Genomic DNA, 27,634 nt, shown 5'->3' on the forward strand with positions numbered 1-27,634 from the left:
TCTTGAGAAAGAAAAATGGAGCTGGAGGAATCGGGCTCCTGGACTTCAGACTATACTACAAAGCTACAGTAATCAAGAGAGTATGGTGCTGGCACAAAAACAGAAATATAGATCAATGGAACAGGATAGAAAGCCCAGAGATAAACCCATGCACATATGGTCACCTTATTTTTGATAAAGGAGGCAAGAGTATACAATGGAGAAAAGACAGCCTCTTCAATAAGTGGTGCTGGGAAAACTGGACAGCAACATGTAAAAGAATGAAATTAGAATACTTCCTAACACCATACACAAAAATAAACTCAAAATGGATTAAAGACCTAAATGTAAGGCCAGACACTATAAAACTCTTAGAGGAAGACATAGGCAGAACACTCTATGACACAAGTCACAGCAAGATTCTTTTTGACCCACCTCCTAGAGAAATGGAAATAAAAACAAAAATAAACAAATGGGACCTAATGAGACTTAAAAGCTTTTGCACAGCAAAGGAAACCATAAACAAGATGAAAAGACAACCCTCAGAATGGGAGAAAATATTTGCAAATGAAACAACAAAGGATTAATCTCCAAAATATACAAGCAGCTCATGCAGCTCAGTATCCAAAAAACAATCCAGTTAAAAAATGGGTGGAAGACCTAAATAGACATTCCTGTAAGGAAGACATACAGATGGTCAAGAGACACGTGAAAAGATGCTCAACATCACTAATCATTAGAGAAATACAAATCAAAACTACAATGATGTATCACCTCACACCAGTCAGAATGGCCACTATCAAAAAATCTAGAAACAGTAAATGCTGGAGAGGGTGTGGTGAAAAGGGAACCCTCCTGCACTGTCGGTGGGAATGTAAATTGATACAGCCATTATGGAATACAGTGTGGAGGTTCCTTAAAAACTAAAAATAGAACTACCATATGACCCAGAAATCCCACTACTGGACATATACCCAGAGAAAACCATAATTCAAAAAGAGAGAAGTACCACAATGTTCGTTGCAGCACTATTTACCATAGCCAGGACATGGAAGCTACCTAAATGTCCATTGACAGATGAATGGATAAAGAAGATGTGACACATATATACAATGGAATATTACTCAGCCATAAAAAGAAATGAAACTGAGTTATTTGTAGTGAGGTGGATGGATGTAGAGTCTGTCATACAGAGTGAAGTAAGTCAAAAAGAGAAAAACAAATACCATATGCTAACGCATATATATGGAATCTAAAAAAAAGAAAGAAATGGTACTGATGAACCTAGTTGCAGGGCAGGAATAAAAAGGTAGACATAGAGAATGGCATTGAGGACATGGGGTGGGAGGGGAAAACTGGGGCGAAGTGAGGGTAGCATCAACATATATATACTACCGAATGTAAAATAGTTGGCTGGTGAGAAGCAGCAGCATAGCACAGGGGATCTGTTCCATGTTTTGTGATGACCTAGAGGGGTGGGATAGGGAGGGTGGGAGGGAGGCTCAAAAGGGAGGGGATATGGGGACATGTGTATGCATACGGCTGATACACTTTGTTGTGCAACAGAATCTAACACAGTATTGTGAAGAAATTATACTCCAATAAAGATCTGTTAAAATAAATAAAGTGAATCTCTTATAAATAGGAGGAAAAAAAACGAAGTAGATGTATCTGTTGGTGGGAATGTAAATTGGTGCAGCCACTATGTAGAACAGTAAGGAGGTTCCTTAAAAAACTAAAAGTAGAATTGCCATATGATCTGGCAATCTCACTCCTGGCATATATCTGGAGAAAACTGTAATTCAAAAAGATACATGCACCTCAATGTTCACAGCAGACATGGAAAACAACCTAAATGTCCATCAGCAGATGAATGGATAAAGAAGATGTGGTATATGTATGTATGTGTATGTGTGTATATACACACATACACAATGGAATACTACTCAGCTGCAAAAAAGAATGAAATAATGCTGTTTTCAGCAACATGGATGGACCTAGAGATTATCATACTAGGTGAAGTAAGTCAGAAAGAGAACGACGAATACCATACGATATCATTTATATGTGGAATCTAAAAAATGATACAAATGAACTTACAAAACAGAAAGAGACTCACAAACATAGAAAACAAACTTATGGTTACCAAAGGGGAAAGTCGGGGGGGGGGAGGAATAAATTAGGAGTTTGGGAGTAACAGGTACACACTGCTGTATATAAAATAGATAACAAAATAGACTTACTGTATAGCACAGGGAACTAGGGAACTATATTCAATATCCTGTAATAACTATAATGGAAAAGAATCTGAAAAATATATATATATGTAACTGAATCACTTTGCTGTATACCTGAAACTACTACAACAGTGTAAATTAACTATACTTCAATAAAATAATTTATTTACTTATTTATAAAAGAAGTAGATGTGTTTCCTCCATGCTCTTTCCTCTTCTACACATTGGGTACAGGCCAAAATGAGAGGGTGGCAAGGCCCCAAGAGGGAAAGGAAGTACATTGACGCTCCCGAATCCCCGTGTAAAGGAGAGCCACTCATCGACCAGTGGTACATATGTACTTTCTATTATGTTTGTGCCATTACATGGCTTTTGGGGTCTTTTTCTTAGCAGTTAGGCTACCCTAACACAGAAATTGGTATCTCAAAGTAGGGAGCTGCTGTTTGAAAAATGTGCTTATGAGAATTGGCTTGTTTGTTTGGTACCAGATAGCAAAGAAACAGATATAGCAGGTTGGAAAGCTAGAAATTCCTCTTATCCCATAGGCAAAATATTTGATAAAACTGTCTTCTGTGTTAACTTACAAGGTTAATCCAATACCTATAAGGTCTGTAGCTCTAGGGCAGGAGTTAGCAAACTAACACTCATGGGCCAAATTCAGCCTGCTGTCTGGTTGTGTAAATGTTTTATTGGAACACAGTCATGCCCATTCCTTCACATATTGTCTATAGTTGCTTTTGCACTATAACGGAAATGTTGAGTAGTTGCAAATCCTAAAATATATACTACTTGGCCCTCTAGGAAGAATTTGTCAACCCCTCATATCCTGGCGTTGATAGTGACAGTGATGGGACTTGGGTGATGATGGAGCTAAAGGATGGAAAGTGCCTGGGTCCCTGAATCACTATGTGAGGAGAGTCACCCCCACCCCACACCCTACAACCGGGACGTATACTGTTAAATGAATGAGAATGAACTTCTGTATTTGAATCATTATGTGCTTTGGAAATATATTTGTTTCAGCAGTTTAGATTACCCTATCTGAGGCAGACTGATGGCAAAAATGGCTCCAAATCCTCACTCCTCCCTGGATCTCTTTTCTATATAACTTTGCAGTGCCTGCCCATCATGGGTGGGGTTTTCTGTCCCACCCCTTAATTCTGGGTTCAGCCATGGAATTTACTATGGTCATTGGATGTTAGCAAATACAGCACAATCAAATGCTTGAAAAAGCACTTGCACATTTTCACGTTCTCTCGCTTGTTCCTCTGACTCTGCCATGAGAAGCAGCTCAGATTAGCCTGATAGAGGGTGAGACACACAGAATGGAGCTGGGTTGGCACACTTGTCTCAGCCAAGGTCAGCAGAGCCACCCCCAACTTATTAACTCATAAGCAAAAATAAGTGTTTATTGCTATAGGCCACCGAGATTTTTGTGGTTATTTGTTACACATCATTGTGGTAATGAAACTGAGCAGGGCCCTGTGGGGTCCTCCCGGGTACAAAAGCCCCTCCGCGTCCCCCATTTCTTGTTTGTATAAAAAAAGCTTTAGTCTCCTAGGCTTTCCCCAAATTCCAAACAGCAGACTCAAGCAGTTACTAATTAGAGAAGTGATGGAATGCAGAAACAAAGGAAATCAGTCAATCAAGAAAAGTAATGATAGCTTTAAACAATAGTTCAGAGACAAAACTAAGTCACGGGACTCCTCAAGGGATATACATAACATCGGACATGTATCTTTGAGTTGTTCTGCAGAAACTAGACCCCCCACCCTGGTGGAGGATGGTGACTATGTGATGATCACAAGCATATAGGCCCCAGACTGGCTGGAACCAGAAGGTTGGTGATTAAGATTCCCAAAACATCACCTTGTTACCTTACCACTAACCAATCAGAAGAATGTCCATGAGCTGATCACACACCCTGTGACCCTCACCTCTAATGCTGCCTTTAAAAACCCTTGCCCAAAAGCCATCGGGGAGTTTGGGTCTTTTGAGCACTAGCTGTCTGTTCTCCTTGCCTGGTGCCCTGCAAATAAACACTGTACTTTCCTTCAAAACAGCCCAATGTAAGTAGACCAGTGCATCGGTTGAGCAGATCCTAGCTCAGTTCGGTAACAGTAATAACTAACTGGATATCTACTAATACATGCATATGTGTGGTGTTCAGTCTTGTTTATAAGCTGAGGTCCTTATCCTATGTAAAACCTCTCCAAAATCTTATGAGACAGTTACCATGTTCTACTTTCCATATGAGAAAAAATATTCAAGAAGGTGAAGTGACTTGTCCCAGTTGCCCCAATGCCAGAGCTAGGGCTTTAGCTCTGATCTTTCCACTCCAGGGCCAGTGGTTTTTGTCACAAAGTCAAAGCAGCCTATCTAACATCCTCAAGCATCATGAATCCAGTGTACTTAGGAGCCAGGCAGGCCACACAACAGCACAAGGGACCATTCTCATTGGCGGAGAGCTGTCAGGGAGGGGTGGAGATTGAAGGAATTGAAAACCACATGGTCCATCTAACAAGGCTGCCACAGTTCAACTCAGGCCAATTGTTGCCACACAGAAGCGGGGCCCAGGTCGCCACATGGCTTGGTTTTTCAAGAGAAGCCAGAAGTCTAAAATATTATGTAAATCCTTCTATGTATGAACGTTAGCTCTCTTTTTTAAACTACAGTGCAGGCCAAATAAAATACGTGTGCAGTGCTTGGCCCAAGAGCTGCCAGCATGTGGCTGTGGTCTTATGTTTACACAGCCTTTCACAGGTTAACAAGTAGTTTTACATCCATTATGTCATTTCTCCCTTACAAAGCCTTTATAACGACAAGAAAAATAGATATTATATGAACACTTTTAGAGATGTGGAAACTGAGGCTTGCAGAAAGTAAATAATTTGCCCAAGTTCACATAAACAATAAGTAAGAGTCAAGACTAGCGTCCACAGGCCTTCAGGTTTCTGTACCATTTTATTCCTCTTTCACATAAGGCGTGCAGGATGATTGAAAGCTCTCCCGTGTCTGACGCACAAGGGACAGGCACGCAGAGGCTCCATTATTTCAGTAAGGCATGGTCTTGTCAGGTCTCCAACACTCTGTGCTGTGGGCAGATCTTTGTTTAAATTAGGGAACCGATTATAGTCACTCCCCCAAAGTGTTTACTTTCTCTGATTATTTTCTTCTTTTTCTCTGTAAGTGAACCATATCTACTTATTTAATTTATAAAACTCTGCCTGTGCATCAAATAGCCTTAGACTATAAAAACAAAGAAAAGTCATAATTAAGGTATTATAGAGTTTTAAATGCTAGCAGAAATAATGATAAAAGACACAGGCATCAAATCTATAAATTCAGCATAAAATTACATTAAGAAATAATTTCCTTCCAGTATCCAATCAAGGTAGCTCAGCAGACTGCAAAGGTAATATCCTATGCAGCAAAGCATCTAATAAATAAATGGCCCTCCTCAAAACAACCATGTAATTTCTACACAGGAAGCAGTACTGTTTTTACTGATTTACTCTTTACCTGGTTTGTTTGGGTTTTTAAAAAAATTAGTTTATTTATTTTTGGCTGCGTTGGGTCTTCGTTGCTGCACACAGGCTTTCTCTAGTTGCGGCGAGCAGGGACTCATTCTTCCTTGCAGTGCACAGGCTTCTCGTTGCGGTGGCTTCTCTTTGTTGCCAAGCACGGGCTCCAGGCGCATGGGCCCCAGGTGCATGGGCTTCAGTAGTTGTGGCATGTGGGCTCAGTAGTTGTGGCGCACGGGCTTAGTTGCTCTGAGGCATGTGGGATCTTCCTGGACCAGGGCTGGAACCCGTGTCCCCTGCATTGGCAGGTGGCTTCTTAACCACTGCGCCACTAGGGAAGTCCCTCCTCTTTAACCAGTTTAACAATGTTTATATTTGAGAGGGAGGGAGAAGTGTAGGAGGCAGGGAAGATGAGATGTCTTTTCACAGTTCACAGCTGGCTACGAGTGGCCACGAAGGCTTTAGAAAGTCAGGGCATTCCTGGAGTCATCTGGGTCTCTATTCTGAGGGCTCTGGTTTTTCAAATGGGCCTGAAAGTTTGAAGTGAAAGATAACGTAGGTACACGGAGACAGCAGCAGGGATGCACAAGGACAGCCATCCATACCGGGTAGGTATCCATCTTCAGGAGAAAGACCATTCACAGACAGTTCTATTTCCACAAGTGCTAATGAGACCTTTGACACAACAGCTTATAAACTTACAGCAGTCCACAGATTGCCCAGAAAAGCAAACACAGTTTAGTCGAGCAGAAAATGTGTTTGAGAAATCCCCTTGTTGAAATTTCAGTCTTTTTTCTTATATTTTTGACATTGAAAAATATATTTGCTTTGGCCTAGCTCTGAAAAAAAAAACCAAAAAAAACCCAACCAACCCAAGGTCTTTTTATAGGAGCAAAATAAATAAAGATTCCTCTCTCATCCTGCCAAGCAAATAAAGTGACTACTCGATAAGCAGAAATTATACCTCAAGTCCTTAAATAATCATCCCCAATACAAGCTCTGTTAGCTACCACTGATTGCTTCTTTTTTCTAAGCAACTCACTCAGCAGAAAATATTTCCAAAACATCAGAGTGATAGAATTGAGTCCTGAGGAGACATGACAACTAGAGAAGTGAGCCGAGGAGAAAGACTAGGGGTGTGGGTTCTCCATCACGAGAGTCCCAGAGCGCTCTGCTTTAGAGTTGAAGCTTTTGAAAAGATTCTTTTAGCAGAGCTTTAACCTCTCTCATCAAAGCTATAGCCGGGGTGAATCTCCCCTTTGAAGTAGGCAGCGTTTCCCAACTCGCTAAACGTTTATAGTTTTCAGCCCAGATGCTTGTAGGCGGTTGCTTCCAGGGAGTTTGGGAGCTGCCTACAAGGGCCCTTTGCTGAGCCAGGCAGTGCCTCGAGTCCCGGCTGGCTGAACACCCAGATAACGTGCAATAGGGAGACTGTAAGGTCAGCTTCCTCCCTCCACCAGCAGATTTGGCACCAGATAAATCCATTAATATTTCCCCTTGAAAGACTCAGGACTTGTCAAATGCAGAGAGGGTGGAGCTTCCCTCGCATCCCACAATTGCTGTTATAGATATCTTTAGCGAGTGACCAAATACCAGTATTTAGGATTCCCACAATGGACTTTCTTGGTTAAAATATATATGCCGGATTTATTTTTCCATACAGTCAACCCCTTCTGGGCTCTTGTCTATAATATTCTCTCTAATGAAAGATTACCGGGGTTTAAAATGAGAGTTTTATTAGAGCCTGCCTAAGTTATATCCAATCAGAGCATTTTAGTTCAAATCCATTGTCCTTTTTACTTAATGTCAAATAGACTGAATCTTAGATAAGCAGCATTTGAACACCAAACAGTTGTCTCCTCCAAAATCACCTTCTTTTCACTATAGATTCATCTCTAATTATTCACTCCACAAACACCTGTCAAAGGTCACTCTGGGAAAACTGCTGTGCCAGGCCTGGGGACGTGACAGTGAGCAAAACACTGTTCCCACTCCCAACAGATATTACAGTCTGCACAGGGAGATCCTGTGCAAACTGCTTTTTCAGATTCCAAAGAAAGTTGCCTTCTCCCTTCATCTTATGTGAGACTGAGTATCCTACTTCTCTTTCTTATTAAAAACTTCTGATTATGAAAGGTAAATGTACTCACTAAAAAGCTGAAAAATATTAAGAGGTAGGAAAGAGAAAAGTAAAATCATACATAATCCTCTCACTAAGGGATAACTGTTAAAACATCAGGGAGGCAACGTTCATGTATATAAATAATGCCATTTGCAGCAACATGGATGGACCTAGAGATTATCATATTAAGTGAGGTAAGTCAGACAGAGAAAGACAAATATATGATATCACTTATATGTGGAATTTAAGAATATGACCCGAAGAACTTATCTACAAAACAGAAAGAGACTCACCGCATAGAGAACAGACTTGTGGTTGCCAAGGCAGGAGGGTGGAGAGGGATGGATTGGGAGTTTGGGATTAGCAGGTGCAAACTATTATATATAGAATGGATAGACAACAAGGTCCTACTGTATAACACAGGGAACTATATTCAATATCCTGTGATAAACCATAATGGAAAAGAATATAAAAAAGAATGTAAATATATAACTGAGTCACTCTGCTGTACAGCAGAATTTAAACACAACATTGTAAATCAACTATACGCCAATAAAATTTAAAAAATAAAAAACATCAGGGAGGCATATATTTCCAGGCCTTTTTTAGTGTGTGTGCGTGTGTGTGTGTGTGTGTGTATGTTTCTGCAATTATATACACTATTTTGTTAGGTTTATTGATAAAAGAAAAGGTACAAGAGAGGGAGAGAAACAGAGACAGATTTTTAAATTTTTATTTTATATTGGAGTATAGTTGATTTACAATGTGGTGTTAGTTTCAGGCATACAGCAAAGTGATTCAGTTATACATACACATATATCTATTCTTTTTCAGACTCTTTTCCCATGTATGTTATTACAGAGTATCGAGTAGAGCTCCCTGTGCTATACAGTACATCCTTGTTGATTATCTATTTTATGTATAGTAGTATATATATGTTAATTCCAACCTCCTAATTTATCCCCTCCCCTTTTTCCCCTTTGGTAACCATAAGTTTGTTTTCCAAGTCGAAACAGAGACAGATTGACGCAAAGAGAGACAAACAGAGAAAGGGGGAGAGACAGAAAGAAAGAGAGAGCAAGCTGGCAGTTTCCCTTAAATCAATGTAGGTCTCCTTCCTCGCCAGGAGGATTAACCAGTCTCAGGGGCCAGGGCCAGCTAATTAATGAGCCAAAAGCTTTTATCCTGCTTCTCTTTCCAAGCACACTATATCTATAAACTAACCCAATCCTGCATGTAAGCTCAAGTATAACCCTCCTGCCACTGAAAATTTGCCCTGGGCATATTAATAGTAAAAAGGGATACATTAGGAGTATAGGATTAACAGATACAAGCTACTATACGTAAAATAGATAAGCAACAAGGACTTACTGTATAGCACAGGGAAGTATATTCAATATCTTGTAATAACCTATAAGGGAAAATAATCTGAAAAAATACAAATACATGTAACTGAATCACTTTGCTGTACACCTGAAACAACACAATATTGTACATCAACTATATTTCAGTTAAGAAAAGTTAAAAGCATCACTGTTTCCTGACTACTGGTTTAAAAAGTTTTTTTTTAATATTTAAAGAATATGGGTTTAGCAGTATATTGAATATTGGTAAAATATTAATAATTTCTATCATGTATTTTTGATACCACTTTTTTTGCTTTCTTTATGCTTATATCTTGGTATCTGATTAAACTGTCACACTATCTCCTGTTTTGACATTAAAAGGGTTTATTTGGCAAAAAGGCAAAGAAAATGCCTATTCACAATCCAGCCGAAGATTCTGGCCAAACCCAAGGTCATTACTGAAGAAAAGCAAACTAAAGGTATTCAAAAGCACTAGAGCAAATGCTTTTTGGTTAAAGATACACCCAAGCCATATGTCAAAACCAAGACAGAAGTACACGGTCTTGTCCAGGCAAAACTGCCCTATGATAACTGAATTTGTATCACTTTACGTGGGGGACTGATGTCACATGGAGATGAATGACTATGTTTTCATTCTGGTTAGAAAAGGGGAGCAAAGTCTTTGACGATCCCCATCAAGGGGTCCCCTGCCGTCCAGGATGTCCCCCCAGAAAACATTCTTCGTGTTTCCAGCAGAGGGCTTGACAACACCAAGTAATTACTCCCAAAGCACAAGAAACCACCACCGGGGGTCTCGGGAGCATGTGGGACCAGTGGAGCTGAGATGACAAAAGCACTTGGAAGCAGCCTAAGTGTCCATCAACAGATGAATGGATAAAGAAGATGTGGCACATATATACAATGGAATATTACTCAGCCATAAAAAGAAACGAAATTGAGTTATTTGTAGTGAGGTGGATGGACCTACAGTCTGTCATATAGAGTAAGTCAGAAAGAGAAAAACAAATACCGTATGCTAACACATATATATGGAATCTAAGAAAAAAAAAAGTCATGAAGAACCTAGGGGTAAGATGGGAATATAGACACAGACCTACTAGAGCATGGACTTGAGGATATGGGGAGGGGGAAAGGTAAGCTGTGACAAAGTGAGAGAGTGGCATGGACATATATACACTACGAAATGGAAAATAGATAGCTAGTGGGAAGCAGCCACCTAGCACATAGAGATCAGCTCAGTGCTTTGTGACCACCTAAAGGGGTGGGATAGGGAGGGTGGGAGGGCTGGAGATGTAAGAGGGAGGAGATATGGGAACATATGTATATGTATAGCTGATTCACTTTGTTATAAAGCAGAAACTAACACACCATTGTAAAGCAATTATACTCCAATAAAGATGTTAAAAACTAACAAACAAACAAAGCACTTGGGAACTGCCACGCCTGGCAAACTGCCCCAACCCCAGGCGACGCTGCAGTTGAGCTCCTAGCTCTCACAAAGCCCATCGCCTCTGCAGAAAATGTGCTCACCCAGCCCATTTTTGCCTCATCATGAGGAAGGGAGAGTGGTCCAACTACTAGTTTTTCGGTTAAGCATTACCCAAGGTGAACGCACTGAGCCTTTGACGCACCTGTGGTCGCACGCCATGCTCTGTGATCACATGAAAATCTTAATGTAACTCTCAAAAGGCAAACAGTGTCTGTCAGCGGGCTGTGTACACCTTAAAACATTACACTGGGAAGGCGGACAATTTTCTTTAACTGCTTCCTGATGACCAGCTCTTGGATCCCCCTTATCTCTGCCGTCTGAAGACAGCCTGCCAGGGAAGGCACTCCCGACCTGGCTTCTGGGCCAATGAGCGGCATAAATCAGTCTGAGAGCAGTGATTGTAGGGAGGGGAGGAAAGCGACATCCCTCTCTGGTCCCTCTCCCCCACCCTCAGCCCCGTAATCTTATCTTCATCTCCAGATAACACGGGCCTTCCATCAGCTCCTGGAGGCCGGCCCTGGGAGGCTGGTAAGAAGAGAGGGTGCTCAGCCTCTGGTGGGTAGAAAGGGGGATAAGACCCCTTCCTTCCACCACCTATCTGTGCTCAGAACCCTAAAGCTTTCCCAGAACATCAGTGGCTGATGACAGGCTAAAATTTCTGAACTATAGGCATAAAACCGGATAGATTATTTCTGCTAAGTCCTAAGAAAGAGCAAGAAGGTCTGAGCAATTCAGCAGCCTCCTGCCCCCAAAGTTCCTGCTCAGCAGGGACTAGTCTGCATCTGCATCATGGCCTCTTTTTGGATGGGCTACTGTGGGCCACTCTCAGCCTGGGAAGGTCTCCCACAGCCAAGGGCAAAGGGAGGCCAGACAGCTTGACTCCCCAGAGGGAGAGCAGGGGAGGCATGTGGAGAGAACACAGCAAACAGTTGTACCAAAAGACCTCATGAAAAGGCAAATTTTTATATTGACTCCGCACAGTTGCACTAAAATTCACAGCTATTGCTGAATATTTGTCTGACAAGAACACGTTAAAGAAAAATATACGCTGGGAGGGCACGGTGCACAGCCAGTGGCTTTTAATCATATTTTAAACCAAGTTTACTTAAACCTCACAAATTTTAACTCTTGTACTGCAGCTGACAAGCATGATCACGTGATTTGCAGATGTAGCTATCGTATTTTTTAAAAGGGAAGTTCTTCTTTGGGATGAAAACAAATCACGCATGCTGGAAAGATCAAGCCCAGCTTCGTCACATCGGCCAGGCCTACGACCAGTTCTCCGGGGTGAAGGATGTGGCTTTGGGGATTCTTTCTCTTACCCTTTTGTTTTGTTTCCTTTGGTGCTTTCGCTGCTCACCTCCGATGCTGCTGCAACAAACAAGTGAAAAAGCAGAATCGTGACAGCCACCCAACACCTGTGGCCCTCAGCGTGGGCCAGCCCCAGGTGGCTGCCTGGGACACCGGGGTCCAGGCAGTCTTTTCCACTCCCTCAGCTCCTGGCCAGAGGAGGAAGGGCCTTACCTGACATCGTTCGACCTGACCAAAGGCAAGCCTAACCCCAAGGATGTCCTGCTCCCAAGCTAAATGACGAGAAGAGATGAGTAATGAATAATTTACTGGAACTCGAAGCGGATGGTAAGTGTGAGGCCAGGGTGAATAAAAGAAAGAAACACTAAACAAAAGGCCATGTTTCATTCATCAGGAGGCTCAGAGAGGGGATGTTATGTTCAACTGCTGGGAACCAGAGCCTCTGTTTCCACACACTAGTTTTGCACTGAAAGGAACCACACTTGGGTTCCAAAAAATTCCCAGGGGATGCTTGCTAGGGAAATGCCCTCTGGCGCCTGGTCACCCAGCTTCCTGCACATGGCTTGACAAGCAAGTTGATTCGGAGGAGTCCATCCACAAGTTCCTCCCTGTCATATTAGTTCCATTCCTAGGAAACTTCATTTTCAAAACAGTTTACTATTACAGGCACGATGACTCAGCTAACGCCATTTGCTGATTCTTCTACCCATGTGTCCTTCATTCAGCACATATGTATGAAGCCTTTCCCTGTGCCAAGCTCTGTGCTAAGACCTGGAGTGTCACAGAACAGGCTTACAGGCTGTGACTCGAAACACCTGTGTGTGTTGGTGAGCTGCAGGTAGTTCTCTCCAGCCCACACTTCTCCCCGGAACTCGGAATTCACAGAGCCAAGACCACACTCAGCATCCCTCCTGGATGTCTCATGCCGTCTAACAGACATCTAATTGGAATTTGTCCAGATCCAGACTCTGAACCCACTCCTCCCACAGGCTTGTCTATCTCCATGGAGGCACCTCCATTCTTTCTGTTACTCGAATTTTTCTTGGAGTCATCCATGCTTTAGGCATCAGTCTGTTTGGGAACTAGAAACCACAGCACTCTGTGTTTTTTTGTTTTTGTTTTTGTTTGGCCATGCCACGTGCCATGGCGGGATCTTAGTTCCCCAACCAGGGATGGAACCCTCGCCCCCTGCAGTGGAAGCACGGAGTCTTTACCACTGGACCAGCAGGGAAGTCCCATCAGTTATTTTAACAGAGTTTAATATAAATCATTAAGCAGGTACTGGAGAACTGAAAAGGCACAAGGGCGGCATGAAGTAGCACAGAGGACAGGGCAGGAAGCAACCACCCGCCCTTGGCTGGGGGCACAGAGAGAAGGGTCGGGTTCACCTGAACCCACAGCCTGTGAGAAGGGGCCCACAGAGCCGGGCCTCCGAGGAGAGAGCCATAGGCAGCATGCGCAGGTACCTCTGGGGGGCCCCATGAGGCTGGCTCTGGGAGCACGAGGAAAAGCAGGAAATCGGAACCAGCTATCGTTGCAGTGCCACAGACGGGAAGGGAAATCAACGCACAGGATGGACTCCTCCCTCCCCAGCCTTGTGTCACCCTGTGGCACCCCCTTCCAGCAGAGCTTAACGTGGAGCAAGCTGGCCAGGCTGAAAGGTGGTCTGCCGAGAAACTCGCACTAAGAACCAGCACAGTCCATCCACCTCTTTGGCTACTTAGCCTCCATCATCTTTTTGTTTGTTTGTTTGTTTTGTTTTGTTTTGTTTTTAACATCTTTATTGGAGTATAATTGCTTTACAATGGTGTGTTAGTTTCTGCTTTATAACAAAGTGAATCAGCTATACATATACATATATCCCCATATCTCCTCCCTCCTGCGTCTCCCTCCCACCCTCCCTATCCCACCCCTGTAGGTGGACACAAAGCACCAAGCCGATCTCCCTGTGCTATGCGGCTGCTTCCCACTAGCTATCTATTGTTTGGTAGTGTATATATGTCCATGCCACTCTCTCACTTCGTCCCAGCTTACCCTTCCCCCTCCCCGTGTCCTCAAGCCCATTCTCTACGTCTGCATCTTTATTCCTGTCCTGCCCCTAGGTTCTTCAGAACCTTTTTTTTTTTTTTAGATTCCATATATATATATGTGTTAGCATACGGTATTTGTTTTTCTCTTTCTGACTTACTTCATTCTGTATGACAGACTCTAGGTCCATCCACCTCACTACAAATAACTCAATTTCATGAAACAACAGAAATTTATTCTCTCACAGTTTGGGAGGCCAGAACTCTGAAATCAAGTGTCAGTGGGGTTCAGACCACTGCAGACCCTTGAGGGAGAATCTGGATGCCCCATGCCTCTCTCCTAGCTTCTGGGGGTTGCTGGCAATCCTTGGTATCCCTTCATCTTGTAGACACATCACCCCAATCTCTGCTTCATCTTCTCATTGCCTTCCTCTCTCTGTCTCTGGATTCTTCTGTGTCTATTCCTCTTCTTATAAGGACACCAGTATTGGATTTAGGGCCCATCCTAAATCCAGTATGTCATCTCGAGATCCTTAATTTTACTACATCTACAAAGATTCTATTTCCAAATGAGTTCTCACTCACTGGTACTGGGGGTTAAGACTTCAACCCATTACAGTGACCATATTAAGACAAATCAGACCTTGTCACCCTCTGCTCAAAATCCTCCAATGTTCCATCCTACCCTGAGTAAAATCTGCACCCCTACACAACCTGGACACTCTGCTCTGACCTCCCCTCCTACTTCTCTCACCTTCCTTCCCCCACAGAAGCTGCTCTGTCCCTCAGCCCTCCACTCACCAGCCAGCCTCAGGTCTCTACACGTGCTGCTCCTCTGTGTGGAACCTTCTCCTCCCAGATATTCCCATGGTTCTCTCTCTCTTACATCCTTCAGACCTTTATTCAAAAGTCACCATCTCAGTAAGACTTCCACTAACCATGCTGCATAAAACTGAATCCCCCTCCTCATTTCCTACTTCATTTTTTTTTGCCATAGTGCTTAGCAATACAACATACTATAAATTTTAAGGTTTATCACTTTATGTCTCCTGCCATTAAAATGTAAGCTTCCTGAGGACAAGCGTTTTTTGTTTTTTTTTTGTCAATCTCATTCACTGCTATACCTGAGGCACTTAGAATAGTGCCTGGTACCTACAGGCCCTCAGTAATTATACTTGAAAATGCAGCATATACAACTGGAATTGCACAAAAGGGAGTATATCGAAATACCTGTGTTCACAGGGCATGGTCCTAGAGTAACACCAAAAATAGCAAGCATATCGGTAGGCGAAAACATATGTTTTTGCATCCCAGCAAACCACATTTTGGCGTATCTGATTCACCTTGTCCTGATGATTTCTAATGATGCCAAAACAGAATGCATAGTTGTCACCAATGGAGTAAAATAGCTTGAAACTTTTCTAAAATGTAAGTAATAAAAACCAGTTTTGATTAACAAAGACTGAGGAAAGGCTGAATACATTCTATTCTCTCTATAGAAAATAATGTTACAAGATTTTTGACATATAGAAAGGCAATCAAAGAGTATTTAGCAAAAAAAATGTTTTTTAGAAAAAAAGCATTTTAGATATGTGTCAGAGATTAATTAATAAAAATTCATTTTTTCTGGATTATTTTACTTTTGCAGTCTCTGTTAGCTTTTTTTTTTTTTTTTTGCAGTACACGGGCCTCTCACTGTTGTGGCCTCTCCCATTGCGGAGCACAGGCTCCGGATGTGCAGGCTCAGCAGCCATGGCTCACGGGCCCAGCCGCTCCGCGGCATGTGGGATCTTCCCGGACCAGGGCACGAACCCGTGTCCCCTGCATCGGCAGGCGGACTCTCAACCACTGCACCACCAGGGAAGCCCTCTGTTAGCTTTTTTAAATGACTTTTCATTGACTACTGTATTGAGATATAATTGACGGGGAATAAACACATATTTAGAGTGTACAGTTTGACAAGTTTTGGCATTATCATATATCCATGAAATTATCACCCACAAGTTAGTGAATCACATCACACATAAGATAGTGAATATAGCCATCAACCCTCAAAACTTTCCTTGGGACCCTTTATAAACCATCCTTTCCTGATCTTTGATAGGTTGTGGTTTATTTTCATTCAATTTAAAATACTTCCTAATTTTCCTTTTGATTTCTTCTTTGACCCATTTAGAGGTATGCTTTTCAGTTTCCAAATATATGGAGGTTTTCCAGAGATCTTTCTTTTTTTCGTTTCTTATTTAATTCCATTGTGACGAGAGAACATGCACTGAGCAACTTGAATCCTTTTAAATTTATTGAGACTGCTTTTCCTGCTGTAGAATATGGTCTCTTTTGGCTAATGGACTGTGAAAAGAATGTGGATTCTGCTGATGTTAGGTGGCATGCTCTCTAAATATCTGTTGAGTTGGTTGATGGTGTTGATCAGGTCTTCTAGAGTCTTACTGATTTTCTTATTTTCTCTACTTATTCTATTGATTATTGAGGGAGGGGTAATGAAATATCTAGCTATAATTGAAGATTTGTTTATTTCTCTTTGCAGTTATATTAGTTTCCATGTATTTTAAAGCTTTGTTATTAGGTACATAATACTTAGGATTTTTATGCCCTCTTGATGAACTGGCTCCTTCATCACTAGGAAATGATATTCCGTATTTCTGGTAATACTCTTTTTTAATTTTTTTTTTCTGGTAATACTCTTTACTCTGAAATCTACTTTGTCTGATATTAACACAGCCACTACAGCTTTATTTTGATAGAGATTAACATGGTAAGCTTTTCCCATCCTCTTACATTTAACTTATTTTGTGTCTTTATATTTAAAGTGTGCTTATTGCAGGCAACGTATAATTAGTTCTTGCTTCTTTATCCAATTTGATAATCTCTGCCTTTTAATTGGAGTGTTTAGACTATTTACATTTTATATGATGATTGATAAAGTTAGTTTTAAATCTATCATACTGTTATTTGTTTTCTATTTGTCCCATCTGTTCTTAATACTTTCCCCCTATTTTCCTGGTTCCTTTTAGATTGTGTACTTTTTAAAATTCATTTTCTCTCCTGTGCTGGCTTATTAATTATAACTCTTTGTTATCTTAGTGGCTGCTTTGGGGGATTATATTATACATCTTTAATATATCATGGTGTACTTTCAAGTCATATTGTATCACTTTATGTAGTGTATAAGAGCCTTACAATGGTGTTATTTCTAGTTCTTCCCTCTAGGCCTTTATAACGTATGTTTTCATGCATCCTACTTATATACATATGTTATAAAACTCACAGTTAATTGTTATTATTTTTGTTTAAACAGCCAATTATCTTTTTTTGGTTAGAGTTTCATTGACATATAAATCACATACTATACAATTCACCCTTTGAAAGTGAACATTTTGATGGTTTTTAGTATATTCACAAAATTGTGCAATTATCACCACTAATTCCAGGACATTTTTATCACCCCCAAAGGAAACTCCATACCCTTTAGCCAATAACTCCCCAATCTCCCATCCCTCCAAGCTCAAGGTAATCACTGACCTACTTTCCATCTCTATATTTGCCTATTCTAGACATTTCATATAAGTGGAATAGATAATATGTGGTCTTTTGTGACTGGCTTCTTTCACTCACCATAATGTTTTCAAGGTTCATTCAAGTTGTAATATGTATCAATATTTTATTCATTTTTATTCCTGAATAATATTCCATTACATAAATATACCACCTTTTTTATCCAGTCATCAGTTGATGGACATTGGGTTGTTTCCACTTTGGGACTATTACAAATAATGTTGATGTAAACACTCTTATGTATGTCTTTGTGTGGACGTGTTTTTATTTCACTTGGTTATGTACCTAGGAGTAAAATTGCTGGGTCATATAGTAACTCTATGTTTAACCATTGGTGGAACTGCCAGACTGCTTTCCAGAAGAGCTGCACTGTTTTACATACCTACCAGCAGTGGTCCAGTTTCCAGTGTATGAAAGTTCCAATTTCTCTACATCCTCATCAATACATGTTATTATTCATCTTTTTTTTACAATAGCTACCCTAGTAATATTTAATTGTGGTTTTGATTTGCATTTGCCTGATGACAAATGATCAGTTATCTTTCAAATAGATTTAAATGTAAGATAAACTCATATATTTACCCATGTAATTATCACTTCCAATACTTTTCAATTCTTTTTGTAGATCCATATTTCCAACTAGTATCATTTTTCTTCTGCCTAACAGACTTCCTTTAATATTTCTTGTACTGGAAGCCTGTTAGTGATAAATTCATTCAGCATTTGTATGTCTGTAAAAGGCTTTATTTTGCCTTCATTCTTGAAAGCTATCTTTGCTAGGTATAAAATCTTGTGTAAACAGTTTTTTTTTCTTTCAGTTCTTTAAACATGTCACTCTACTGTCTTGTGTTTTGCTTGTGGTTTTTTTTGTTGTTGTTGTTCTTGCTGGAGTTTTTTGGGGTTTTGTTTTTTTTGGATTTTTTGGTTTGGTTTGTTTTTTCTGATGAGAAACCTGCTGTCATTATTTTCCTTGTTCCTCTGACTATAACTTGTCTTTTTTTTTTTTTTGTGGTATGTGGGCCTCTCACTGCTGTGGCCTCTCGCGCCACAGAGCACAGGCTCCGGATGCGCAGGCTCAGCGGCCATGGCTCACGGGCCCAGCCGCTCCACAGCATGCGGGATCCTCCCGGACCGGGGCATGAACCCATGTCCCCTGCATCGGCAGGCGGACTCTCAACCACTGCACCACCAGGGAAGCCCTTAACTTGTCATTTTTCCTCTAAGTTGCTTTGAATATTTTCTCAGCAATTGATTATGGTGTGCTTTGGTGTAGTTTTCTCCAGTGTTCTTGTGCTTGGGATTCATTACATTTCATGTAGTTTTAATGAGATTTGGAAAATTGGGGACCAATATTTTTCAAATAATTTTTCTTTGCCCACTTCCTTTTCAGGATCTCTAATTGCTCATGTGTAGGCCACTTGAAGATGTCCCTCAATATATGGATACTCTGTTCATTTTCTTAAATTATTTTTCCCTGTTTGCTTCACTTTAAAATGGTTAAATATTGCTATGTCTTCAAGTTCACTACTCTTCTATGATGTCTAATCTGCCATCAATTCTCTCTAATGTATTGATATTTTTCACTGTAGGTATTGTACTTTTCATCTCTAGAGATTTAATTTGTATTTTTTATAATTTTCATGTTTCTATTTACCTTAAACATATGTAATACAGTTATAATAGCTGTTCTTACGTCCTTGCCTACCCATTCTAACATCTGTGTGAGTTCTAGTTTGATTGTGATTGATCTTTCTCCTTATTATGGTCATACTTTCCTGCTTATTCGCATACCTGGTAACTTTTTTATTGGATGCCAGTCATGAATTTTTCTTGTTGGCTGTTGGGTATTTTGGTGGTGTTGTAGGTATTTTTGTTTTTTTCCTGGGATGCAGTTAATTTACTAGGAAATAGCTTGATTCTTTTTCACCTTGTTTTTAAAAAAATTTTTAGGTGAGAGCAGACCAGTCTTTAGTCTAGAGCTAATCATTTCCTACTACTGAGGCAATTTACTTCTGAGTATTCTACCTTATGTTTCAAGAATCATGAAGGTTTCCAGTCTGGCTGGTGGGAAGAAGTACTATTCTTGACCTTGTACAAACACTAGGTACTGTTCCTTCTAATCCTTTTGTATGATTCTTTCTCCAGCCTTGTGTAGTTTCCTCACACACATGCATTGATTAGTGCTCTGTCAAATACTTAAGGGGAACTCTCTGCAGATCTCTGGAATTCTCTCTCTTTCTACAGCTCTTTCTTCTCCAGGACTCTGTTTATGAACTCTAGCTATCTTTTCCCCAGACTCTCAGCTCAACCTCCCAATTCAGGTAGTCTACCCGGTTCTACCTGGATTTCCCTTCTTTGCACTATAGCCTAGAAGCTATAAATGAAGTAAGGTAGAGAGATTGTAAGGTTTATTTCATTTGTTTCCCATTTCTTAGGGATCATTGTCCTTTGCTTCTTGATATCCAGTGTCTTGAAAAGTCATTGTTTTATATATTTTGTCCACTTTTTCTGATGGTGTTGTTGGTTGTATCAGTAAATGTGGTCCCTGTTACTCTATCTTAGCCAAAAATGGAAGCCTCTGTCAGTTCTTTAAGATTCTCAACTTGTCATGATTTCTTTTCTCATTCTAAATAAATATTCACTTTTCTACTTAATTTTTATTTGTCATTTTGTATTCTTTTTCTTAAAGAGGGTCCCATGCTCAGGTTCTTGAGGTGAACACCTGGGTTGGAATTCTGCCTGCAACACTGACTAGCACTGTGACCTTGACAAGCCTCTGTACTTTAGTTACCTCATCTATAAAACCAGGACAATAATTGAACCTACTTCAGGATGTTGAGTATCAAATAAGTTTTTATATATAAACCACTTATATGCAAAGAACCTAGAAGATAGAAACCACTCAATAAATGTTAGTTATTACTCTTGTTGTTATTTGAGTATCATCAATATATAGGTGGTACTATAAGTTATGGAATCACCCATAGAGAGTGTGAAGGCTTAGGATGGAAGACCCCTGTATAAGAGGTGAGAGCAGAGAAAGAATAGGTCACAAAAGAAACAGAGTAGTGGCCAGAGAATGGGATAACCAAAATAATATAGTGTCCTAGAAAACAAAGTAGGCAAACTTCCAAAGGAGGAAGAAGTTAATATGGTCTATGCCACTAAAGATGAAGATGAGGACTTAAAAATGACCCCTGGATTTGGTGATCTAGCAGTCATGATTAGTGTTGTAGAATACGGACATGAACAGGACCTACCATATATGTTAACAATAAGTATTAAATGAGATAATTTGTGCTAATTCCTTAGCACAGTACTTGGCACATATTAAGCATTCAAAGAATATAAGATTTTTTATTACTATTATTACCAATATTATGTTTACTTTTTGTATCACTGGATCCAGGCCATGTCTCACCCTAGTATCAATATGTAAACATTAGGGCAGATCCAGATTCTTTCTCTGGTACCACTGTTTCCATTTTCCTTGGCTAATCATCACCTATACCCCAAAGTGTGACTCTAGGAGTATTTCTATCACATATACACGTTACATGCATGCACACTCACATGCACACACACATACACACACACACACACACACATCACAGGCTATCCTACAAAAAAGGCTTGCTTTTTTCCAAGGGCAATCATTTCCCCCTACCCTGACACTTTTCCTTATCTTATTAAAATAGTGTAGACTTCACCAAAGATTAGCACCCTCTGTGGATTCAAAAGCCAAGGCTAATCCTGGCTCAATCCTGAGTCACATGCTCACATCCTTTTAGGGCTAGGAGAGGTGACTGGGTGTCTCTGGCTTCTATGTGAGAGGTAGAGCCCATCTCTCCATCAGGATTCTCTCCATGTAAGGAGGGGAATGGATTCTCAGCAGCCAAAGACCAGTGGCCAGTGTGCCCTACACCCAGCCAATTCCAGGGATCCAGAACATACCAACCAAACCAAAAAGTTACTTGGTTCTAGCAGATCAAACACCTCGAATTATATTTCTAAACTTTTTTTTTAACTTGGGGAGGCACCACTTCCATTTGGTCCTTTGTAAGCTCATATGGATTCCAAATGAAAAACTGGTCCTGTGGTTCTGATTCATTGCTGTATGAATCACATTAATTCCATTTGCAAATTACACCTTTCAAGATGGGAAGTATAATTTGTATCAAGAGCCAACTGATTTAAACCCTAAACACACCTGTGTTCAAGATGAAAATTTGCTACCTGGGCTTCTCTGAACCTTGAACCTTGAGTCTTTCTAGATGACTACGTCTTCCAATACTTGAAAATTTATTTAAACAGAAAATTTTAGAATTTTAGTGATATGAGGCAAAAATCTTCCTAACCAAATATATTCCAACTTCCTAAACAAGGTGAAGTGAACATAATTTTATCTTCTCTTAGAGACTTAGGGTCATCCATAAAAACATCAGTATCAGTCTAGAGTAGATTTAAGATTCTAAGGGTTCTTTAACCCTACACTAAATGGGTCTAGAGAGTTAGTTTTGAGTTCTTGGGACTCTTATAGTAGTTTTTCTGGCTCCTCTCTTGTTGACCGTCATTTCTTACTGTTATCAGTTTACCTATCTACCACCTACCTATCTACCTTCTTCCACATTTAACTATCTGCTGCTTTTTATACCTGAGAGCTGAGACAACTTGTGAGAATTACATACAAAGTTCGTGTAAATGGATTCGAAATGGGGCTCTGAGAGATTTCATATGTGAACGATCTAAACGTGCTCTGACACATTTTTTGCAAGTAGGTAGGGTATAAATAAATAAAATTAATGGAACATCTTGTGACATGGACTCTGGAGTCTCAGATGTTTTGTTGACTTATTTTGTTCTTCTTACTTTGTGATTCTTAGTCATGTCCTATATTGGTAAGAGTGACACGTGGTAGGTTTCCACAGTGGAGACTAGGCTTTAGGTGTGCTTCCTTCTCTCTGTATAGTCACGGTCATCAGCTTGGTTGGAAACACAACCTGTCACTTGGACAAGCAAATAATTGAAATACCTCTGGAAAAAGCTTGTCAATGTTTGTAGCTGGAGACAGAAAGGCCAGCCATGGTCAGAAGGTTACTTCACAATGATTTCCTCATTCCTTACAAAGAATTATAAAAGCATGAGGTCTTGCCCCAGCCCTAAGGTTCGAATGGAAGAAGAACCTTTGTTCCCCTAGGTTTGACTTCGAGTGAGCCAGTTCCCCATGGGGGACATGGGGCTGTCAGACAGCACACTCTCATCCTGCAGAAATGGCTCCCAAGGGGGGCTTCTTTCACAGCACCTCTCTCTGCTGTGCACCATCCAGCCTCAGAATTTCTCGGTACCCGGAGAAACCCCTGCCCAACATGTCAGTATAATCCTGGGGAGCATTTTCAGTGGGTACATGAGCTTCCAACCATTTCATTCCTTAAACAGCAGAAATCTCAACTCTTCCCAGGAGTCTGCGCATTGGCTCAGAAAAGGGCCCTCCCTGCTGCTTCCATTCCCCCCAGACCCCCTGGCACAAGACAGCTAAGGCACCTGGTCATCCCTTAGCACCCTCCTCAGTCTATGGGGGAGTCCCCTGGAGAGGCAGGGACTCATGTCTCCGGAGCTACATCTCAAGTCCCCACTCTCTGCTCCCCAGACAGGCTGGCACATGAGCTTCTTTCCAGGCTTTTCCCTCTGGGCAGCTTCTGGCTTACTTGACCTATTTTCCAAAAGCTCAAGACAGAGAGCATAGAAAAGCACTGCCTCACTAGGGGCTGTGCTGTGTCCCAGTTACAGAGCCGAACTGCAAAGCAAATTACCACCTTTTAGCAGCCCCACACCTCACAGACTTAATGGTTGATTCTAATTAATGACCAGCTTGTGTTTCTTTCTTTTCTTTCCCTAGAGTAAGAGAAAAACAAAGTTCTTTTCTTTCAGTAGATTCTAGATTCTGTATTTATAAATATCATTAGAGGCTCTACGTTTTCTTAATGACAGGAAAAGTCAAGATTTCCTCTATTCACCCAACCAGGACAGAGCTATTTCTCCTTTCATTATTAGGAAGTTTTCTTCCCTCGCAATCTCCAGCTCAGTGCCCTGGGTCTTTAGGTACATGGTAGTTACTCAAGAAATATTCATTGGTTGAAAGAATGGATGGATGGATGGATAGATGGATGGATAGAAAAACGTCTCTGCATCGTTATCCACCAGGGTGCCTTCCCAGGTTGAGAGAGAGCCTCACAGTGCTTCCTGGCAGCTCTTTTTCTCAGGGGCCCACTAACAAAGGGGCCTCTCTTAAGCCTGTTTGGAGATCATACAATAGAATTGAATAATGAAGACACCGTTATTTACTTCTTTGTTTTGCAGAGAGCTGGATGAAAACCTGGCTTCCCTGGGCGCTGGGTAGAATTTCTCCGTGAATGGTTGGACAGTTTTGTGTTTCCAGCACAGCTCAGCTCTGTCAGGCACCTTGGCATCCACTTGGTCCTGGAACGGCTGTGCACAGCCGGGGGCCAGATAGGAGTTTAAATGACTTCTCTGGGGCTCTGCTTTGTTATGAGGTTGCTGGATTTTGTGGTCTTTTTAGAAACCCTGGCAGCTGCTAGCTCACTCTAGAAGCTATCCTTCCTCGGACATTGCAGGATGCCTCCCCCGCTTCTGGGAACTCTGCTAAGACAAGGGCCTGGGCTACTGATCCCTCAGAGTGTGGGAGGCCAGGGGCTCAGTTTTACAAAACCAGGCCAAACTTCACTAGCGTGGCTCAGTGACTAACTCTCCTGATCTCCCAGTCCCTCCAGACCATTTTTCCCCTTTCCCGGAGCCAAGCCAGGCTTCTAAAGGCACTTCCCCCTCTTCACAGATCCTCTAATTAACACTTCATCTTCCCTCTTTTTCTCTGCTCCAGTTCCATCCGCAGCTTCCTAATCACAGCATTAAAAACCACAGGTCTGATCCCACTCCTGATACGGCGTACCCGAGAGGGCTTTGAGCCAAGAGGAGACGGGCTTGTGGTCACGAGAAGCAGAAGGAGCCTCCCTGGCATGAAAAGAGGCCGCGTCTGTGGCTCGCAGTGTTTGGCTGGGAAAAGTGCCCTCACAATAGTTGCTGCTGGGATATTAATTAAAGTGACTCCCCACACACTGCTTATTAGTGGCAAGGGAAAAAAGACCAAAAGAGCAGCCAGAATGAAGAAATTGTACAACACCTTGACCAGGTCCAAATTAACATCACCTGTGCGGGGCGGCTCACACTGTGTGGCTCCAGATACCCTGGACAGGACTCACATCACCTGAGATTGTCTAACCTCAGTCTAACCAGGATGAAACGCCAGACAAGCGCACAGTGAGGAGCATGCTATCGAAACCAAATGGTGTGTGGTGCTCACTTTGGCAGTAACTACAGTAAAATTGGAACAGTATGAAGAAGACCAACATTGCCCCTGCACAAAGATGGCACACATATATGTGAAAAAAAAAAAAATGGTGCGTGTGAGGGGAAGGGGGGATCAATGTCATAAAAGCCAGATTAAAGGAGGTTAAAAGACATGACAACAAAATCCAAGACCTCAGCCCACACTGGATCCTGTGCTGGAAGGCGGAATGCTAGAAAGGACACTGATAAGTCATCTAACAAAATCGATATATGGAGGGGAGATTAGATAAACGTACTTTGTCAGGTATTAAATTATGTTATGGAGTATTGCCATTCTTAGGAAATACACACTGAAACATTTAGGGGTAAAGGGACATGAAGCAGGTAACTTACTCTCAAATTGTTCAGAAAAACATTATATTATACTTATTATAATAGATATGGGGGGCTTCCCTGGTGGTACAGTGGTTGAAAGTCCGCCTGCCGATGCAGCGGACACGGGTTCATGCCCCAGTCCGGGAGGATCCCACATGCCGCGGAGCGGCTGGGCCCGTGAGCCATGGCCGCTGAGGCTGCGCGTCCGGAGCCTGTGCTCCGCAACAGGAGAGCCACAACAGTGAGAGGCCCGCGTACCGCAAAAAAAAAAAAAAAAAAAAAAAAAAGATATAGAGATGTATATTATATATATGTTATATATAATTTTTTCTTAACCATTATATGTATGTGTGTATGTGTGTTTTTTCTTATATATATATGGAGAGTGGAGAAACATTAAAATAATAAAGCAAGTAGAGAAAAATGATGACAATATAGGGGCTCTTGTACTATTTTTATTTTTGCAAGTTTTTTGTAAGTATGAATTACTCCAAATAAAAAGCTCAAAAATATAGCTGCTGTTCTTCTGATTCTCACATATTCTTAGAGTCTGAACCTTCTGAACCAGAACAAAAAGGACATGAGGCAACATCTCTGTGAAGCCACTCAGGCTTATAGATGCTCATGAACTGGGAAGTATTTTGAATTTACCTATAATTCTGAAGCAAGTGTTCTACGATGGCAACCACTTTGGAGGACAGTGGGCCGCTATGAGGGAAAGGCATCAAAATGGACTCAGGAAGCCACAACCTCATGCCAAGTCCAGTTCAGAAAATAAACAACGCCCTGCTGTCATGATCAACAAGAACAGAGACTGATTTTAAATTCCATTTTGGGGGCAAAAAAGTAGAGACGAGCATAGCACAGAGATTGAGTGTGGCCTGGGTGTCCAGTGGACCAGCAGCTGACTCCTGAGGCAAGTTACTGTGCTCCGCTTTGCCATCCCAGCCTCAGTTTCCTTCTCTGGAGAGGCATAGTCCTCAAAGGGTTGTTATGTGGTATAAATGAGGCAGTGCTGGTGAAACGCCAGGCATGTATGAAGTTCAGGCGCAGTCAGAACGCAGCAACCACTAGGTCGCATTATTATAAAGACAGGGTCCCATCCCCCAACTCTGTGAAGCCGCCAGATGCAGTCTAAGAGTTACAAAGGCTCCACTGGGTCAGAGCTCAGGGCCATCTGGGGGCTGTAGTCCTGGAAACACGGATTCTGCAGGGCAGGAAGGGGTCCTCAGTGGGAGAAAGCCTAATCTAGAAAGCCCCCTGAGCCACGTGGTGTTTGCTCTGAGGGCCTTCCCAGGATTAAAGCCGTGGTCTGCTCAGGCCTCTGTCCACTGTCTGATGAGGACACGATACAGGCATGCTTTATTCAATCAAAGGGCTGTGCATATTGGACGATTTTACCATCAAAGCCTAATCTCTGCTCGAAGAAGTTACCAATTCCTCCACTTAGGTCAAACTTCTTTGGCCTCCAAAAAATACTTTAAAAAGTGAAAAATGCCTTTAGAGAATGAACTCCCCTCTAAGAGATCTGGAAGGCATGAAGAAACCGGGGGCGCGGAGGGGCGTGGTTGTGCCAGGGTGGAGAGGGCAATACCCCTCTTCCTGCAGCCTGCTCATCACCCAGTCTGGCTCTGTCACCCACCTGCCTGACGGCCTCTCTGTTACAATTTCAGAGACACTCACTGAGCCACATGGAGATTCTGATTTGGGCCCTAAATGCTTCTTGCCTGGCCATTGTTTGCCTTTTGGAAGCTGGTTCCCTACGTTGCTAAAATTCTCTCCCCATTGCCTTCTGCCTAAATTCTACTCTCAGCACGTGGGACTTAGGATGGCCCATTGTCAACACAGTGCACTAAGGACAGGAGGATTTTTCAGCCAGTTCTTTAACTTGGTAAAGAAAAGTCCACTCACACAGTACCTCCGACTTTTTCATGCCCCAGCCATCTACTGACGCCACACCGGGTGCCAGGTCCTGGGCTCGACACTAAGGTGTAGACGTGAGCGAGCCATTATCCCTACCCATCGGGAGCTTGGCATCCAGCCAGTCCGGTGAACACAGCCGGCTCAGGCAGGGTAGCACTGCGGCTCCAACACCACTGTTCATCAACGCAACTCCTGTGCCGGAATTCCTGAGCAGCTTACTGAAGACACGGCAGCCAGGCCCCAAACCCCAGACCCACCAACTCAGTCTGTGGGGATAAGGCCTTGAAGTCAGCATTTTTAACAATGGAGTCTTAGACACTCCAATTCTGAAGGGCCAACAAATGG

The 27,634-nt window shown here is 41.9% G+C and overlaps 1 non-coding gene across 1 annotated transcript; it reads left to right on the forward strand.

Moving 5' to 3' along the window:
- Positions 1-25,000: 25,000 nt before the first annotated feature.
- On the forward strand, positions 25,001-25,103 carry LOC132522481 (U6 spliceosomal RNA). Its single transcript, XR_009541225.1, has one exon. It is a non-coding gene; the product is annotated as a U6 spliceosomal RNA (small nuclear RNA).
- The last annotated feature ends 2,531 nt before the right edge of the window (positions 25,104-27,634 follow it).

The sequence above is a fragment of the Lagenorhynchus albirostris genome, chromosome 6, assembly GCF_949774975.1.
Source record: "Lagenorhynchus albirostris chromosome 6, mLagAlb1.1, whole genome shotgun sequence".
NCBI classification, from domain to species: domain Eukaryota; kingdom Metazoa; phylum Chordata; class Mammalia; order Artiodactyla; family Delphinidae; genus Lagenorhynchus; species Lagenorhynchus albirostris.